This window comes from Octopus bimaculoides, chromosome 21 (assembly GCF_046866305.1).
Source record: "Octopus bimaculoides isolate indiv1 chromosome 21, ASM4686630v1, whole genome shotgun sequence".
Lineage (NCBI taxonomy): Eukaryota > Metazoa > Mollusca > Cephalopoda > Octopoda > Octopodidae > Octopus > Octopus bimaculoides.
This window is the reverse complement of record NC_142948.1, coordinates 32,206,336-32,224,594: the sequence shown is the minus strand read 5'-3', so window position 1 is coordinate 32,224,594 and position 18,259 is coordinate 32,206,336. Positions and strand designations below refer to the sequence as shown.

Below are 18,259 nucleotides of genomic sequence, written 5' to 3'. Positions count from 1 at the left end.
ATTATCTACAGAGCTGCAGGGGATGACAGAGAGTGATTAAATATAACCATACATATCAGCCTTGGGACCCCATCCTCCTGATTTTATGTTAGGGTTTACTCTTTTAGCCTTGCGGTAAGAAGCTTGTTGTTTAACTACATGGTTCCCGGTTCAGTTTTACTGTGTGCCACCTTGGGAAAATGTCTTCTATTATAGCTCTGGGTCAGCCAAAGCCTTGCAAGCAGATTTGGTATATAGAAACTGAAGGAAGCCCATGATGTGTATGTATATTAATTGTTACACATTTTTTTTCTCTTTCTGTTTTTGTACATTCTCTCTCCAGTTTTTTCCTCTCAACCATTTCTGATGAAGAGCGCAGTTCTGTGTGCCTTGGGTATGTGCTGTGGTTTGCTGTGATGCTCTTATGGTTACTGTATTGAAAGTGATTTGCGTAGGATGTGTGCAGTGCCCAGTAGTGCAATTTTCTGTATGTTATATATATTTGTAAGTCCTGGTGTTTTTGTTATGTATTTGTCTGAATATTTTTTTATTATACCTAAGGCCCCTACAATGATAGGAATTGTTTCTGTTTTTAGATTCCACATTGGAGTTACCTCTATTTCAGGTCTTTGTATTTTGAAAGTTTCTCCATTTCTTTTAGGGAAACGTTGTCATCTGCTGGTATTGATACATCAATTAGAAAGCATTTTTTTCCTTCATGATCTTTGACAACTATATCTGGTCTATTGGCCTTAATTTCTCTATCTGTGTGTATTGGCATATCCCAGAGTATGGTTGCTTTCTCATTTTCTGTGACCTTTTCTGGTGTGTGTTTATACCATCTTTTTTCTGTTTTTATTCCATAGTGTTGGCATAGCTTCCAGTGTATATAGGTCCCAGCTCTGTCGTGTCTGTGAATATATTCCTTCTTAGCCAGGACTGGGCAGCCAGAGATAATATGATTTATTGATTCTTGTCCATCGCCACATATTCTACAGTTACTTGTTATGTTTCTTTTCATTATATGTTTTTGGTAATTTCTGGTGGGGAGGCTTTGGTCTTGTGCAGCAATTAAAAATCCTTCAGTCTCTGCTTTGAGTCCTGAGCTTCTCAACCATTGCTGGGATCTTTCTCTGTCTATTTCTTTTGCATTTAGTTTAGCCCAGTATTTACCATGTAGGGGCTTTTCTTGCCATTGTTTTATTATTATTATGTTGTTTTTTTTCTTCTTTCTTCAAATTTTCTTCCATTTCTCGCCGAGTGTTTTCCATACACCTAGGGCAGAGAAACTCATTGTATACATTCCAGTTTACACATGCAAATTCACAGGTAAAACATGTATTTAAGAAAAAAAAATTCATGTATGGATGTTGTTTTCACAGCGATAATGCTCTTCTCAGTACATGAGCCGTTCCAGTTAGCACGATTTTTTGCACTTCCTGTAGGGATGGTAAGCCTGGAATCATTTTCAAATAGGTTTCAGTACCTTTTTTTATCATTCCTAGAGATCCTACAATCACTGGTACGGTAGTCGCCTTGAGGTACCACATTTTTTCAATTTCTATTAGCAAGTCTTTATATTTACTGATCTTGTCAAATTCTTTCGCCGCTATATTATGATCAGATGGAATACTCATGTCAATTAATAAACATGTCTTCTTTGTCTGATCTTTTATAATAATATCCGGTTTATTAGCTTTTATAGTCTTGTCAGTATGTACGGGGAAGTCCCAGAGAATCAATACATTTTCTCCCTCAGTCACAGCTTCAGGATGGTGTTTATACCATTTGTCAGCGGTTTTGATTTTATAATGCTGACATATTGTCCAGTGTAAATACTGGCCAACTCTGTCATGTCTTGCTTTATATTCTACAGGTGCTAAGACTCTACACCATGAGATTAGGTGGTCTATAGTTTCAATCTCATCGTTACAAAATCGGCATTTTGGGTCAGCTCCATTTTTTAACACATTGGCTTGGTAGTTCCGGGTTAATAAGCTTTGGTCTTGAGCAGCCAATATGAACCCTTCACTCTCTGCTTTTAGCCCTGAACTTCGTAACCACTAATGCGTGCGTTTCTGGTCGACATCAGCTTGTTTGCTACGAGCCACATACTTGCCATGCAGAGGTTTCTCTTCCCATCTGCTAGCTAATTTTTCATGTGCTTTTGTCTTTGCAATTAATTTTATTTTCTTTGCAGCAGCAGTTGGCGCATTTCCTTCAGCCTGATCAAGCTGGTGGTTATCTAAGAGTTCGGTAGCGAATTTTTTGCTCTCTTTCAGAATAGAGTGAAGTTTTTTCGGTCTTTCATGTTTTTCAACAAGTTTCAGCATCCAATCGTTGGTTGTTTCAAGGTATTTGACCAGTCCGATTGTGGTGGTTTTGTACGTAAGTTCAAGCTGGATCAAGCCTCGACCTCCCTGAGCTCTGGGAAGGTAAAGACGATCCACGTCTGCCTTTGGATGGTGCATCTTATTACAAGTCAGTAGCTTGCGGATTTTTCTATCAATTTTGACTATTTCACTGGTATTCCAGTTAAGCACATTGAAGCTATAAAGAATAACTGGGACTGCTAAGGAATTTATGGCTAACACCTTATTATATGCATTCAGCTCAGACTTCAGAACTGCTCGAACTCTTCTATAACATTCCTTCCTAACCTCTTTCATGCTTGCATGCTGGATACCAGAGCCTTCATTTATTCCTAGATATTTATAGGTTTGTTCCTGCTCAAGTTCTTTTATTACTGTTTCGACATGTAATTCTATTGAACTTGACTTTACTAGTTTCTCTTTCTTAAAAGTGGCTTTGGCACACTTTTCAAGGCCAAACTCCATCCCGATATCATCACTGAATCCTTTCACAGTATGTAATAGTCCTTGAAGCTCTTCATCATCTTTGCCATATAGCTTTAAATCATCCATATAAAATAGATGGCTTATTTTCTTGTTGTCAATTTTGTAGCCATACCCTGTTCTATTCAGTTCACTTGAGAGTGGTATCAGTGCTATGCAGAAAATTAGTGGTGAAAGCGAGTCACCCTGGAAAATGCCACAGTTTATGCTAATATTGTTTGAGTGCAATACTCCATTATTATTATTATTATTATCATTATTATTATTATTATCATCATCATCATCATCATCAGAGAGCAGTGGCTCTCATGGCTTCTGATCTTCTGACCACTGTTTTACGGCACACATTCAACTATTTTGTTAGTTCCTTATTGCTCACTCCTGCTGTTTTCAAAGTGACAATCTGGTCACATTTTGCTTTCAATGCCATGTTTATTTACAAACTGTTATAGACGAAAGAAGCAACAGACACTTGAACAAAAGAGATTTGCAAATTTTTATGCAAAACATAGATAATATTACCTGAACCGATATTCTTTAGGAAGAGTTTTAACCATGGGTAAACCTTTATGGGACACCCTGTATAAATTCATATTCTATACAGCAATGACATAATAGACGTAATTATGCCACAAGTCATAGTTCATCCGAAACAGCTGTCAAGATTAGACTATTACATCATTCCTTTTATCAATTTGTATTCCATGTAAATACACTAACCTACTTGTGTTTATCTGCTTTCTTCATTTCTGTAGACACACACACACACATTTATATATAGGCAAGAGATTTCTATTACAGCCTTGAGCTAGCCAATGCCTTGGGAATAGAATTAATAGACAGAAACTGCATGAAGGCCACTGTGTGTGTGTGTGTGTGTGTGTGTGTGTGTGTGTGTGTGCATGTCTGTGAAGAGGCAGGGCATAGACAGAAAAAACAAAGATGGTTATGATGATGATGACGATGATGATTATGATGACAATGATGACTATGATGATAATGATGATGATTATGATGACGGCAGCAACAATTTTGATGAAAATGATTATGATGATGGCTATGATGATTATAATGATAGCAATGATGATTTTATATATCCTGAGCAGAACAGTGGGTATATAACACAGACAGCTATACAGATATACAGTAAAATGTATAGAAATAAATTTTGAAAGTGAGTACATCTACACCCAATGTCACCCACCCCCAGGGGTACTCACCCCTAAGAATAGTGCTTCAGTAGTTTTCTTCATCTCCACCTGTTGTTAACTTCAAATGACAACAATGGCTTCATTGATGTGAGTCATGAAAGCACACATTCATACTTGTCAGACCCAACATACTTCACTCATCTTCCGCGTACTCCTGGGTACCAAAGAACCCGTTATCTCTCTCTTCCACCTCCACTCAGTGCCCCAATCATCATCATCATCATAATAATAATAATGATAATAATGATAGTGGCTTCATTGATGTAAGATATAAGTGAAATGTTAAAGCATGTGTATGAATATGATTAACACAATTCTACACAGTCAGGCATTTGTTGTAGTTAAATAATAACTTTGTTGCTGTTGCTGTTGTTGTATGGGCTTTTTTTTCTTGGTGAGATGAGGGTAGGAAGAAAAGATATATATATATTTACACACATACACAGACGTTCACATTTAACTCTCTCTCTCTCTCTCTCTCTTTCTCTTTCCAAGAGTAGTCATATGGTAAGAAGTTTGCTTCCCAACCACATGGTTCCAGGTTCAGCTCCACCACATGGAAACTTGGGCAAGTGCTTTCTACTGTAGCCTTGGGCCAACCAAAGCCCTTGTGGGTGGATTTGATAGATAGAAACTGAAAGAAATTTGTTGTATATATATGTTTGTATATGTATATATATATATATATATATATATATATATATATATATATATATATATATATATATGTTTGTGTGTATGTGTATATATATATATGTGTGTGTGTGTTTAAGTGTATGTATCCTCATCATCGTTTAACGTTTGCCTTCCATGCTAGCATGGGTTGGACGATTTGACTGAGGACCAGTGAACTGGATGTCTGCACCAGGCTCCAATCTGATCTGGCAGAATTTCTGCAGCTGGATGCCCTTCCTAATGCCAACCACTCCAAGAGTGTAGTGGGTGCTTTTACGTACCACCGGCACGAAGGCCAATCAGGCGGTACTGGCAACAGCCATGCTCAAATGGTGTTTTTTACATGCCACCTGCACAGGAGCCAGTCCAGCGGCACAGTCCAATGGCCGATATTGTGTAAGTATATGTATGTATTTATGCAGCTACATACACTTTTGATTCTACAGCCTACACCAGTGTATATATACAATGTGAATATATATTAAGTATGTATAATTGTAAGTGTTGTCTGCAATAGATGGACATACAAGGACGGATAGCTAGGGAAAGAGAGAAAGAGAGACAGAGACGGATAGATAGAGAGAGAGAGAGAGAGAGAGAGAGAGAGAGAGAGAGAGAGAGAGAGAGCGAGAGAAAGAGCGAGAGAAAGAGAGAGAGAGCGAGAGAAAGAGAGAGAGAAAGAGACAGAGAGAATAAAGAGAGAGATGGATAAATAATGAAGAGAGAGAGAGAAGGATAGATAGACAGACAGACAGACAGACAGACAGACAGACAGACAGACAGACAGACAGACAGACAGACAGACAGACAGATAGATAGATGATATAGAGAGAAAGAGAGATAGACAGAGATTAATAGATGGATGAATAGATCGCTATAGATAGATACATACATACACATACATACATACATACATACATACATAACATACATACATACATACATACATACATAACATACATATATACATAAAAACAGACAGATTGTAGAGAGCTGACAATATAGAATAATGAGACAGGTCAAAATAAATATTGATCTGCTGAAAAATTGAAAAATACAAAAAAATCATGTTTTCATGGAAAAAGAAAAAAAATTATGAGAAATCTTCCATAGTAACAAAAGTGCAGATATCATTTCAAACTCATTAAATATATTTTAGTAACAAGACTACAGTGTCAGTAACAACAACAACAACACTAATAATAATAATAATAATAATAATAATAGGCGTAGGAGTGGCTGTGTGGTAAGTAGCTTGCTTACCAACCACATGGTCCCGGGTTCAGTGCCACTATGTGACATCTTGGGCAAGTGTCTTCTACTATAGCCTCGGGCCGACCAAAGCCTTGTGAGTGGATTTGGTAGACGGAAACTGAAAGAAGCCCGTCGTATATATGTATATATATATGTATGTGTGTATGTGTTTGTGTTTGTCCCCCCACAACATCGCTTGACAACCAATGCTGGTGTGTTTATCTCCGCGTAACTTAGTGGTTCGGCAAAAAGTGACCGATAGAATAAGTACTAGGCTTCTAAAGAATAAGTCCTGGGGTCGATTTGCTCAACTAAAGGCGGTGCTCCAGCATGGCCACAGTCAAAAGACTGAAACAAGTAAAAGAGTAAAGAGTATAATAATAATAATAATAATAATAATAATAATAATAATAATAATGATAGTAATAATAATAATGGTTTGAAATTTTGGCACAAAGCCAGTAACTGTGGGGGGAGGGTTAAAGTTAATTACATCAACCCCTACTGCTCAACTGGTACTTAATTTATTGACCCTGAAAGGATAAAAGATAAAGTTGACCTCAACAGAATTTGAACTCAGAACATAGCGATGGGTGAAGCACCGTTAAGTATTTCACCTGGCTTGCTAACGATTCTGCCAGCTCACACCTGAATGATAATAATAATAATAATAATAATAACCCTACTATAGGAACAAGGCCTGAAATGTTGGGGGAGGGGACCAATCAATTACATTGACCCCAGTGTGTATTGTATATCTGGTACTTAATTTATCAGCCCTGAAAAGATGACAGGCAAAGTTGACCGTGATGGAATTTGAACTCAGAATGTAGAAGCAGACGAAATACTGCTAAGTAATTTTGTCCAGCATGCTAACAATTCTACCATCTCGCTGCCTTAATGATTGTTGTTGTTGTTGGCACTCCGTCGCTTACGACGTCGAGGGTTCCAGTTGATCTGATCAACGGAACAGCTTGCTCGTGAAATTAACGTGCAAGTGGCTGAGTACTCCACAGACACGTGTACTCTTAACGTAGTTCTCGGGAATATTCAGCGTGACACAGTGTGACAAGGTTGACCCTTTGAATTACAGGCACAACAAAAACAGGAAGAAAGAGTGAGAGAAAGTTGTGGTGAAAGAGTACAGCAGGGTTCACCACCATCCCCTGCTGGAGCTTCGTAGAGCTTTAGGTGTTTTCGCTCAATAAACACTCACAACGCCCGGTCTGGGAATCGAAACCGCGATCCTATGACCGCGAGTCCGCTGCCCTAACCACCGGACCATTGCGCCTCCACCATAATAATAATAATAATGATGATGATGATGATGATGATGATGATGATGATAATAGTAATAGGTTAGGTTAGAGTTTCATAGTTAATAGTTAGTGAAATGGAAAGAGAGAGAGAGTTGGAGAAAGACAATATTTATGGCAATGACTGCAGTACATTGAGAAAGTACAATAGACAGACACCATTTCTAGCTAAAGGTCACTGCTGTATCTCATTAAAGTTACTCAGAAAATTGATATTTCCACTGTTTTCTATATACCAATTGTCTGTGAATATATTTTTATAATTAAGGTTCAGCTCGTCACTCGACTAATTAATGCCAATTCAACTAATTCTAATGTCAATAATATGCTAATTACACCGTATTTTAAACGAACTCAGTCGCAATCAGATGGATGGTGAATTGTGTGTGTGTGTGTGTGTGTGTGTGTGTGTGTGTGAGTGTGTGTGTGTGTGAGTGTGTTGTGTCTTTTTTTTGTTTTGTTTTTTGAAGGCATGGCTGTGTGGTCAAGAAAATTGCTTGCTTCCCAACCACATGTTTCCGGGTTCAATTCCACTGCACAGCACCTTGGGCAAGTGTTTTCTGTTATGACCCAAAGTGTTTTCTGTTATGACCCAAAGCCTTGGGAATGGATTTGACAGACGGAAACTGAAAGAAGCCCGTCGTGTATGTGTAGATATCATGTGATGTTTGTAAATAAGCATTGTCGTCATAGAAATGAGATTGTTAGTTTCTAGTCTTCAGAGAAAAACATGTCAGGTCATGGAGAAATATTGCCTTGCTTGGAAACTGGTGAGGGTTTGTAACAGGAAGGGCATCAGGTCTTAGAAAATCCGTCTCAGCAAATTCTGTGTGGTCCACTCAAGCATGGAAGAGAGGACATTAAAATGGTGGGGGAGAGTGAGTGTGTGTGTGTGGGACTACCACATGACTGAAAGCTTTCAGGGTTCAGTCCCAACATGTTCAACAGACAGGTGTGATCATAGATGGATCATGTCTGTCTGTCTGTCTAAGTGTGATACTCCTAGACAGGATGTCTAACTAAAACTAATACACCTGTATGGAATTACTACAAGGTGATACTCAGGTAGCATGTCTGCCTGAAAGTGATACTCCTGGTTCTTATATCTCTGTCTATCTAAATGTGATTCTCCCAGATATTATATACTCAGTGGTGGTGCTGCTGCTGCTAATGATGATGAAGGTGGTGGTGGTGACAATGATGGGGAAATCTATGATGATGATGATGATGATGATAATGGTGAAGATGGTGATAACAATGGTTGGTTGGTTGGCTGGTTGGCACTCCGTCGGTTACGACGACGAGGGTTCCAGCTGTGGTTCAACATGTATTCATACATGATGTGGTTCTAGTGTCAAGTTTTGACTGCTATCTCTAGCATGGTGGTATTTCTAAGATACCCTTAATTATAATTTTATATATATATATGTTGTTGGCACTCCGTCGCTTACGACGTTGAGGGTTCCAGTTGATCCGATCAACGGAACAGCCTGCTCGTGAAATTTACGTGCAAGTGGCTGAGCATTCCACAGACACGTGTAACCCTTAACGTAGTTCTCGGGGGAGATTCAGCGTGATACAGTGTGGACAAGGCTGACCCTTTGAATTACAGGCACAACAGAAACAGGAAGTAAGAGTGAGAGAAAGTTGTGATGAAAGAGTACAGCAGGGTTCGCCACCATCCCCTGCCGGAGCCTCATGGACCTTTAGGTGTTTTCGCTCAATAAACACTCACAACGCCCGGTCTGGGAATCAAAACTGCAATCCTATGACCGCGAGTCCGCTGCCCTAACCACTGGGCCATTGCGCCTCCACTATATAATATATGTAGCGCCTCCACTATATATATATATATATATATATCTGTAAGTCTTTAGTTGGTATTAAAGTGATATTTTTGTTGACGCTAGTCCTGCTGTATGACTGTAGGGTTTTTCTAGTGCTAGACTAGAACTGAACTAGTGTACATGATGGTGAATAACAATAGCACCACTAGACCATAAGAGATAGTAAACCACATTGGTATTGGACCACAACAGAGTTGAACCACAACTGTGATGAAGCTCTGAATGAATTCCAAGCAGAGTCAACACCACAATTTGGTAAAAAAAAAACGAAGAAATTAGGAGATTTATGCAATGGATTGCTGTCTACATGGACACAAGTTCACAGCCAACTACCACAGTGTCCTGGAACAAAGAGAGATAACTCTTCTTAGCTGAGTCTGCTTGACTGACAAAACAAGTTTCACTCTCCACAACAGAGTATAATAATTTCTTTCTTTTTTTATTTGTACTTGTTTAAGTCATTAGACTGTGGCCAGGCTGGGGCACTACCTTGAAGTGATTTTAATGAAATGAATCGACCCCGGTAGTTATTTTTCTATTTAAACTTCATACTCGTTCCATAGGTCTCTTTTGCCGAACCACTAAATTACAGGGGGCGTAAACACACCAACACTGATTGTCAATTTGTAGTGAGGATACACACACACACACACACACACATACGTATACAAATATATACACACACACACACACACACATACGTATACAAATATATATACACACACACACACACATACGTATACAAATATATATACACACAACAAGCTTCATTCAGTTTCCGTCTACCAAATGGTGCTCGTGGTGGTGGTGACGATGTTGGTTATGGTGGTAGTATCGGTGGTCGTTGAGGTGGTTATGGTGGTGATGGCAGTGGTGGTTATGATGATGGTGGTGGTGGTGGTGGTGGTTATGATGATGGTGGTGGTGGTGGTGGTGGTTATGATGATGGTGGTGGTGGTGGTGGTGGTGGTGGCGACCCAGAGTTAAACAGCAGCAACAATTGCCAAGTGAATGAGGATAATGTAGTTCTATAAAAAACTGTGTCTAAATAAAAGACGGGATGGTCATGGTTGGGATACAGCACCTGCGGCGTCTCTCACAACATCATCGGATTCAGTAAAACCTTGTCAATGGAACGTAACAAACGGAAACTGAACTGACTTGTGCGCGTGTATGTGTGCATGTGTAAGGGAGAAAGAGAAGAAGTCGAGGGTTTAAGCGCAAGTTGTGTGTGTGTATGTATGCGTGTGTGTGTGTGTGTGTGTGTGTGTGTGTGTGTGTGTGTGTGTGTGTGTGTGTGTGTGTGTGTGTGTGTGTGTGCGTGCGCGCGTGGGGAGGGGTATAAATTGACTGTAATAAAGTTTAATTAAAATGAAGTTGCAATCGGTCGTCAACGGAACGCTTCAATTAATATGATGTAAGGGAGGTAACTGTGTTTGGCCTGTTTACTAAGATGATCAGAAATATTTTTTTTTATAACACACATACTTATACATAGACACGCACTGTTTTGCACACATACAACACATTTTACACACATGCACACATACAACACACATATACATCACACACACATACACACACATGTACAATACATAATTATATATACGTACACATACAACTCACACACACAAACACACACACGTATACATAAACGCATACACACAAAGAGCACTCCGTCGGTTACAACGACGAGCGTCCCAGCTGATACGATCAACGGAACAGCTTGCTCATGAAATTAACGTGAATGTGGCTGAGTACTCCACAGACATGTGTCCCCTTAACGTAGATCTCAGGGAGATTCAGTGCAACACAAGAGTGTGACAAGGCTGGCCCTTTGAAATACAGGTAGAACTCATTTTTGCCAGCTGAGTGAACTGGAGAAACGTGAAATAGAGTGTCTTGCTGAAGGACACAATGCGTAGCCGGGAATTGAACTCACGATCGTGAGCGGAATGCCCTAACCACTGAGCCACGTGCCTTCACATTTACACACAAACACAGGCACATTGACACAGACAGTCACACATCTCTACACAAATGCATACACAGCAGAAGATTCAATAACTTGGTAGGGTCCTTTCTCCACTGATAAGGGAGAAAGGACCCTAACCCAGTATATCAGATATGGTCCTTAATCCACTAGGGTGGAGTTCTAACAAAACGAATGTAGTCCGTGTCTCACTAGGGGAGGCGTGTGGCTTAGTGGTTAGGGTGTTGCACTCATGCTCACAAGATTATGGTTTCGATTCCTGGTCTGGTCCAGGCAATGCAGTGTGTTCTTGAGCATAAACACTTCATTTCACATGACTACAGTCCACTCAACACTCTCAAAAATGAGCAATCCTGTGATGGACCTGCATTCTATCCAGGAGGTGAAGGAATATATCACACCACGGGATCCAAGAAAACTGGCGTTATGAGCCTATGGCTCAGGTAGGTCCATTGATCCCATTTTGATCACTTCTCTCACCGAGTAGGGCTCGGTATACCTTGAACAAATAGATCTAGCGGGTTCATATCTCACTATTTGACCAAATGGTCATAAGTTATACACAGGCTTATATAAAATGTAAGAGACAGAATCCAAACTGTTTCTTGCAATACATACCAGTACATACATCGGAAGCAAAATTTTTTCAGGGGACCTTAAAATGTTATTGTGGATCCCCAATTTACTATCTTGTTATGTGGACCCCTTTCAATACTATTTTATTCTGGTGGACCCCAGCAGCCATTTGATGTTTAAAACTAACTTTATAGAAACTTCTTTCAAAATCCCTATTTTGTTTTTCACACATTAATTTATCTAAGCTGAACTACATAAAATGTGAGACAGAATCCAAGCTGTTTCTTACAATATATACCAGTACATATATCTAAAGTATAATTTTTTCAAGAACCCCCTAAAAAATTACCATGGTTCTCCAGTTTACTATTCTGCTTGCATGGACCCCCAAAAATCTTTTATGAATTCTCAGGGATCATAAGAACCCTAGTTGAGAACCACTCTATAAGATGTACTGATGCTAAAGATCGTAACTTTTCAGTCAGCTATATATGCCATAGATTGCACCTAGGGCTATATAATTATTAGGGGTCAAGTTCTGCTGAAATGGGGATGATTAGGGGTCACACAACAAATACGCATGAGACAGTTTACCCTTTCTTTGTGCATGGCTGGTGTCAAGATAATTGGCAGAAAATTGATTGAAATTAGTAAATTGCTAATAATTACTAAATTGCAAACAATTAACTGAATTACTAACGAGTAGGCAGGACTTGAACTTCTGACATAACAGACAAAAAAACTTCACAACGAAACCACCCAAACTGGAAATGTCTCCATTTCTGTTTACAATGAGTGAAAAGACAACAGAAGATGGCACAGATGCTGAAGTGAAGAATAGCTTAGAGCAAGAAGGAAAGAAATAACTGAGAGATGAAGAAAGTTTTTGGATAAGAATTTCGAAGGATCAAAGAAGAATGACTGAAGAAATCAAAGAGAAAAGAATGGAAGAAGGAATCAAAGCAAAGTTCTCACATTGCCAACAGCAACAATGATTGGTTTTAGAGGTCTAAGTTCAAAGAGATCAGAGAAGCAAAAACTAAAATTTTAGTGAAAATCTACGTAGTAAGGATTGTTGTTGTTGCTGTTGTTAATGGTATTTTATTAGCATTATTAGTAGTAGTACTATATCATCATCATCAGTATCATCATCCCTGTTGGTGTTCGTGCTGTTTCTTAAGGTTTTGAGGGTCTTTTTTTTCTAACTGCCATCATTATTTCCCATCCCTGTTTTCTCAAACTCAATTCTATGTTTACCTCCTTCATTTTAATCATTTTTTTCTTCATAATATCTCCCCATTGTTGCCCTTGTGGCAAATAAAGAAATCATCATTTTAATCATCATCATTATCATCACAACATGCAGCCCGGTCCGGGATTCAAACTCACAACCTCACGATCATAAGCTCAACGCTCTAACCACTGAGCCATGCGCCTTCACAGATAACCACAACTAACTAAATATTTGTGTAATACCATTGTACACCAGACATGTATACCCACACCATAACACATACACAAGTAAATTTAAAGATATAAGTGTACATATGCAACTATATACAAACACCTCTCTCTCTCTCTCTCCCTCTCTCTCTCTCTCTCTCTCTCTCTCTCTCTCTCTCAGTATATGTGTCAATGTGTGTTATATGTGTGTGTGTGTTTGTGATACGTTTATCTCAGAACCTCCCCAAAACTAGAGAATGTTATCTAAGCTTAATAAGATTAAGCATGAAGAAAAACAACCAATATCAATGTAAGTAATCTCCACAAATGGTAAATCGACAAAAAATTTCCACTTTACTAAGGAAGGACAACTCAGGGTAATAAAACTAAAATATAAAAAAATTCACAAACAAGCATAATCAGCCAAACATATAACATTATGGTTTCAACACCCAGACTGTGTGTGTGTGTTAAAATAATGAGGAAAGGCAAACAATTAGTCGAGCAGGCTCAAAGGGAAGCCACCATTAGCCATTTTTTGAGTAAGACAATCACACAACTACAACTGCTGTTCTAAGTGGAATTTTGGTGGCACACCTATTTGAGCATACTCATTAGCTTTGACTCATCTTGATGAAAATTCCTCATATCCTCTCTCACTCTCACTCTCTCTCTCTCTCTCTCTCTCATATATATATATATATATATATATATATATATATATAAACAATATATGAGTATATGCATATATATGTACATGTATGTATATACGTTCATCCACATGTACATATAGATACATAACTGGGTACATGACATGGCAAAAGAACAAGGACAAAAATGGTAAACAAGGTGCAACAAACAAGCAGGCCACATAGAAACATCCTCTTCATCAGCTGCCACCATTAAAACTCCGGCGTTTCGAAGAATTAAGGCAGTACGCATCGTTAAAATGGTTCTTCCCACGAACACAAATTAAATTGTTTTCGTAGAGGGTACACACATTCAGACAGGTGCATCTAAAGATCCAAGGGTACATATTATACATGTACTGAAGAAAATAGTTCTTCAACAGCCTCAACAATAAAAGTTAAGCATAAACTACCTGTTCGTTGTCTTAACCTGTAATGTGGTTGTGTATTCCACAGACACATTGTAGTTTCAACAGAATCCATCAGACAGAATCAGTGTGACACAGGGTGTAACATGGACGCTCTTGTGAATCACAGACACAGTCCAATCGACAGCTTCTGCACAGCTTCCATCTATCAAATCCACTCACAAGGCTTTGATTGACTCAGGGCTATAGTAGAGAACACTTGTCCAAGGTGCCACAAAATGGAACTTAACTTGGAACCCTGTTGAGAAGCAAGGTCCTTACCACACGGCCATGCCTGTACCTCTCTCATATATATATATATATATATATACACACACACACGACAGGGGTGCTGAAAAGTTCCTGGCTTTGAGGGCATTGTGAAAGGCCTGGTTGGAGGCCCAGCCTTCTGATTTTTTATAGGGCTTAGAAAAACTGAAGGACCACTGCAATAAGTGTGTGAAACTGAGTAACAGCTTTGTGAAAATTTTGCAGCTTTGATAAAAGGCTATATCATCATCATCATCATCATTTAACATCCGTTGTCCATGCTGGCTTGGGTTGGACGGTTTGACGGAGCCGGCACGCTGGAAGGCTGCACTAGGCTCCAGTTTGATTTGCCATGAGACCAATAGAATAAGTACTAGGCTTACAAAAATAAGTCCTGGTGTCGATTTGTTCGACTGAAGGCGGTGCTCCAGCATGGCTGCAGTCAAATGAGTAAAACAAGTAAAAGAATATACTAATAAGTAAAAGAATATACTAATACTAAAAGAATATACTAATCATTATACAGAGGGTTACATAATCATCTTGAAAGACCAGGTCTTCAGAAGAATACAGTAATTTAATTTAATGGAAGGACTGAGAGAGCAATGGTGAGAGTAATGTGTGGTCTGAAACTATTGGACCTGATGAAGATGCTAAGGAGTTGATGGAGATGCTGGTGTTGGAGGAATTGGTGGGACAGCTGGCAATGGTGAATGGAGTGTGGTGGTATGGACATGTGTTGAGAAGGGATGAGGAGCATGTTCTGAGGAGGGTGCTTGAGTTTGAAGTGAATGAACCGCAAAAGCAAGGTTGACCAAAGAAAACGTAGAGGGGACAGGTGAAGGAGGAGATTGGGAGGGTTGGCTCGAGGAGGGAGGATGCCCAAAACCTGGCAAGAAGGCGAGATGGTGTGAGAGCGATTGCTGTAAGAGTGAGGTAGATCCGGCCACCCCCATTAACAGAGACAAATCTGGATTTAAAATATTAGAATTCATCATCATCAATCCACTGTTAATTATGAATGTGTGTGTGTGCGTGTGCATGTGCAGGTGTGGATGTCTGTGTGTCTTCTCGTTTAGACATCATGTCGTAGTTGTAAACAAGTGTCCCTGTCATACAAGTGGCTTTGTTCATTTTCCTTCTTCCATGCGAAAACAAGTCCAGCCAAGGAGAAAATTTACCTTGATTAGAAGCAGGTGAGGGTTGGTGATAGGAAAAGCATCCAGGCATAGAAAATCTGTCTTAGTGAATTTCATCTAACTAATACACGCATGGAAAAATAGACATTAAAAGAATGAGGATGAGGATGGCTATAATGATGATGATGCTAAATAATTATACAAACACCTCTCTCTCTCTCTCTCTCCACACACACATACACAGAGAAGCTAATCAATAGAATGATTTCTCAATTAATCTGTCAATGAAAAGATATCAGTAGAGATGAAGGAGAAAGAGAAAGACAGACACCGAGAGTGAGAGAGAGAGAGACAGAAAGAGAGAGAATTAACGATAGAGAGATAAAGAGATGAGTTACAGTTAAAGAGAAGTATAGATATGAGAGAGGGGGGAGAGAGAGGGGGAGTGGGAGAGAGAGGGGGAGGGAGAGAGAGGAGGGGAGAGAGAGAGAGAGAGGCTGACAGACAGACAGGCAGGCAGTCAGACAGAATAATCCAATTTACTGATGCAGAAAAGAAATGTAAAATTGTGTCAAGATAATCCATTTGAAATCCTTCAGTTTGAAAGATCTGCCATTGTCTTCAAAGTAAGATAACAGTTCCAGATTGGTGTGATGTCACAGAATGGCAGGATGGTGGTGGTGGTGGTGATGGAATTGATGATGGTGGTAGTGGTGGCGATGGTGTTTTTGTTAATGGTTTTGGCAACAGTGATGGTGGCAGTGGTGGTGTTGTCGGTGGTTGTAGTGGACATTGTTGTGATGGTTCTGGTGGTGGTAGCTGCCATGGTGGTGGTGGTGGTGGTGGTGGTGATGGTAGTGGTTGTGTAACAGTAACGGTAGACTTCTACATATAATGTCATAGTGATATTTCAATCAATCATGTCACAAGTTCAAATCCCTCTGATGTCAGCTTAACCCTTTTAACCTTTCTGGGGGGGGGGTCTATATATAAGTAAATTCTGGGATTGAGTTAAATCAATTGCTTGTGCCTCCCCACACTCTCTGGATGTTATGCGCTTGTGCCAACAGGTGGCAGCACAAGTAGTAATAACACAAGGGTCCCATACAGCCAGAACTACCTGTTATCTTTAGGAAACTCAATCTGTGATTGATTTAAATCATTAAATTGATTGTTTGTGCCTCCCCACACTCATCAAGTATTATGCTCTTGAGCCAACAGGTGGCAGCACAAGTAGAAAGAACACACTTGTATTTAGATACGGTCCTGTATGCTTTGAGTTCAAATACAGCCAGCATTGTATTTGCCCATCATCGTTGGGGTAAAATAAAACAATCCTTTTTATTATAAGCACAAGGCATGAAACCTTGATGGGGAAGGGGCTAATCAATTACGTCGACCCCAGTCAACAAAATTCCCTTCAAGGCAGTGCCCCAGAATGGCCACAGTCCAGTGACTGTAACAAACAATAAAGGGATAAAACAAACAGCTAACTTAAATATTATTGATCTGATAAGCGAGGCCCCCCTACTTCAGAGTAGAGACATGGCCCCTATTTCAGAGTAAACCATACAATTAACCGAAAAAATAAAACTAAGCTAGCAGTTCAGCAAAATGACACGAATAGAATAAGGACCAAATATTTTTTTTTTACGAAAAGAAAAAATAAACATACTGGGATCAATTTGTTTGACAGAAACCCATCAAGGTGGTGCCCCAGCATGGCCACAGTGAAATGACTGAAACAACCCACGCCTCTACAATCATTATATCTTATTTACCTTGACCTTTGTCCCCCCCCCCCCATCCTCCTGCCATTTCTCTCTGTTCTTTTAACCCTATTTTCTCTTTCATTCTTTCTAGAACCCCTTTTTTTTTGTTTTCCCTCTCTTTCTTCAACGCCAACCTTTCCCCTTATTTTCCTCTGCTTTTCATCCTTGCCTTCATCTTCCTGTTTTCATCTTCTCATTCAACCCAAATCCTCCATTGGCTCATCCAACGACAACAATGGGGAAACAGACGGACAGGCAGACACAGACAGACAGAAAGGCAACCCATTTCCCCTGAGAGATTCAAAAAGAAATCCGATTCCAATGGTAACTGTGGAAGTACAACAAAGCAAAGTGTGAAGAACTGCTCCAGTGTGTATATATATACAAATGTATAAAGATATATGCAATCACATATACACATCCCTTGGTGCAGGATTCCATGTGTGTATGTGTGCACAAATACACATGTGCATGTAGACACACACATGCACATACAAGGGCACACACTCACACACACATGTATATAAACATGCACACACGCATTCAAACATGCAAATACTGAGACGTGTTCACAGATAAATGCACTCAGGTATGATACATAAATACATACATGTACGTGTGTGTCCATGTATGTGTGTATACATGAATGTATGTGTGTGTATGTAGGTATGTATATGTATGTGTGTCTATGTGTGCGTGCATGTATGTAGGTGTGCATGCATGTATGTATGAGTGCGTGTATGTATGTATGTATGTATGAGTGTGTGTGTAAATATACACACATACACATGTGGAAATGTAGACAGGTAACCAATAAAGAAGCCACTAAGTGG

The 18,259-nt window shown here is 39.4% G+C and overlaps 1 protein-coding gene across 10 annotated transcripts in view; it reads right to left on the bottom strand.

Annotated features, from left to right (window-relative positions):
• The window catches only part of LOC106883233 (ras GTPase-activating protein nGAP), a 567,079-nt gene that overhangs the window by 496,951 nt on the left and 51,869 nt on the right, over window positions 1–18,259 (bottom strand). The gene's annotated exons all lie outside the window — the stretch shown is intronic.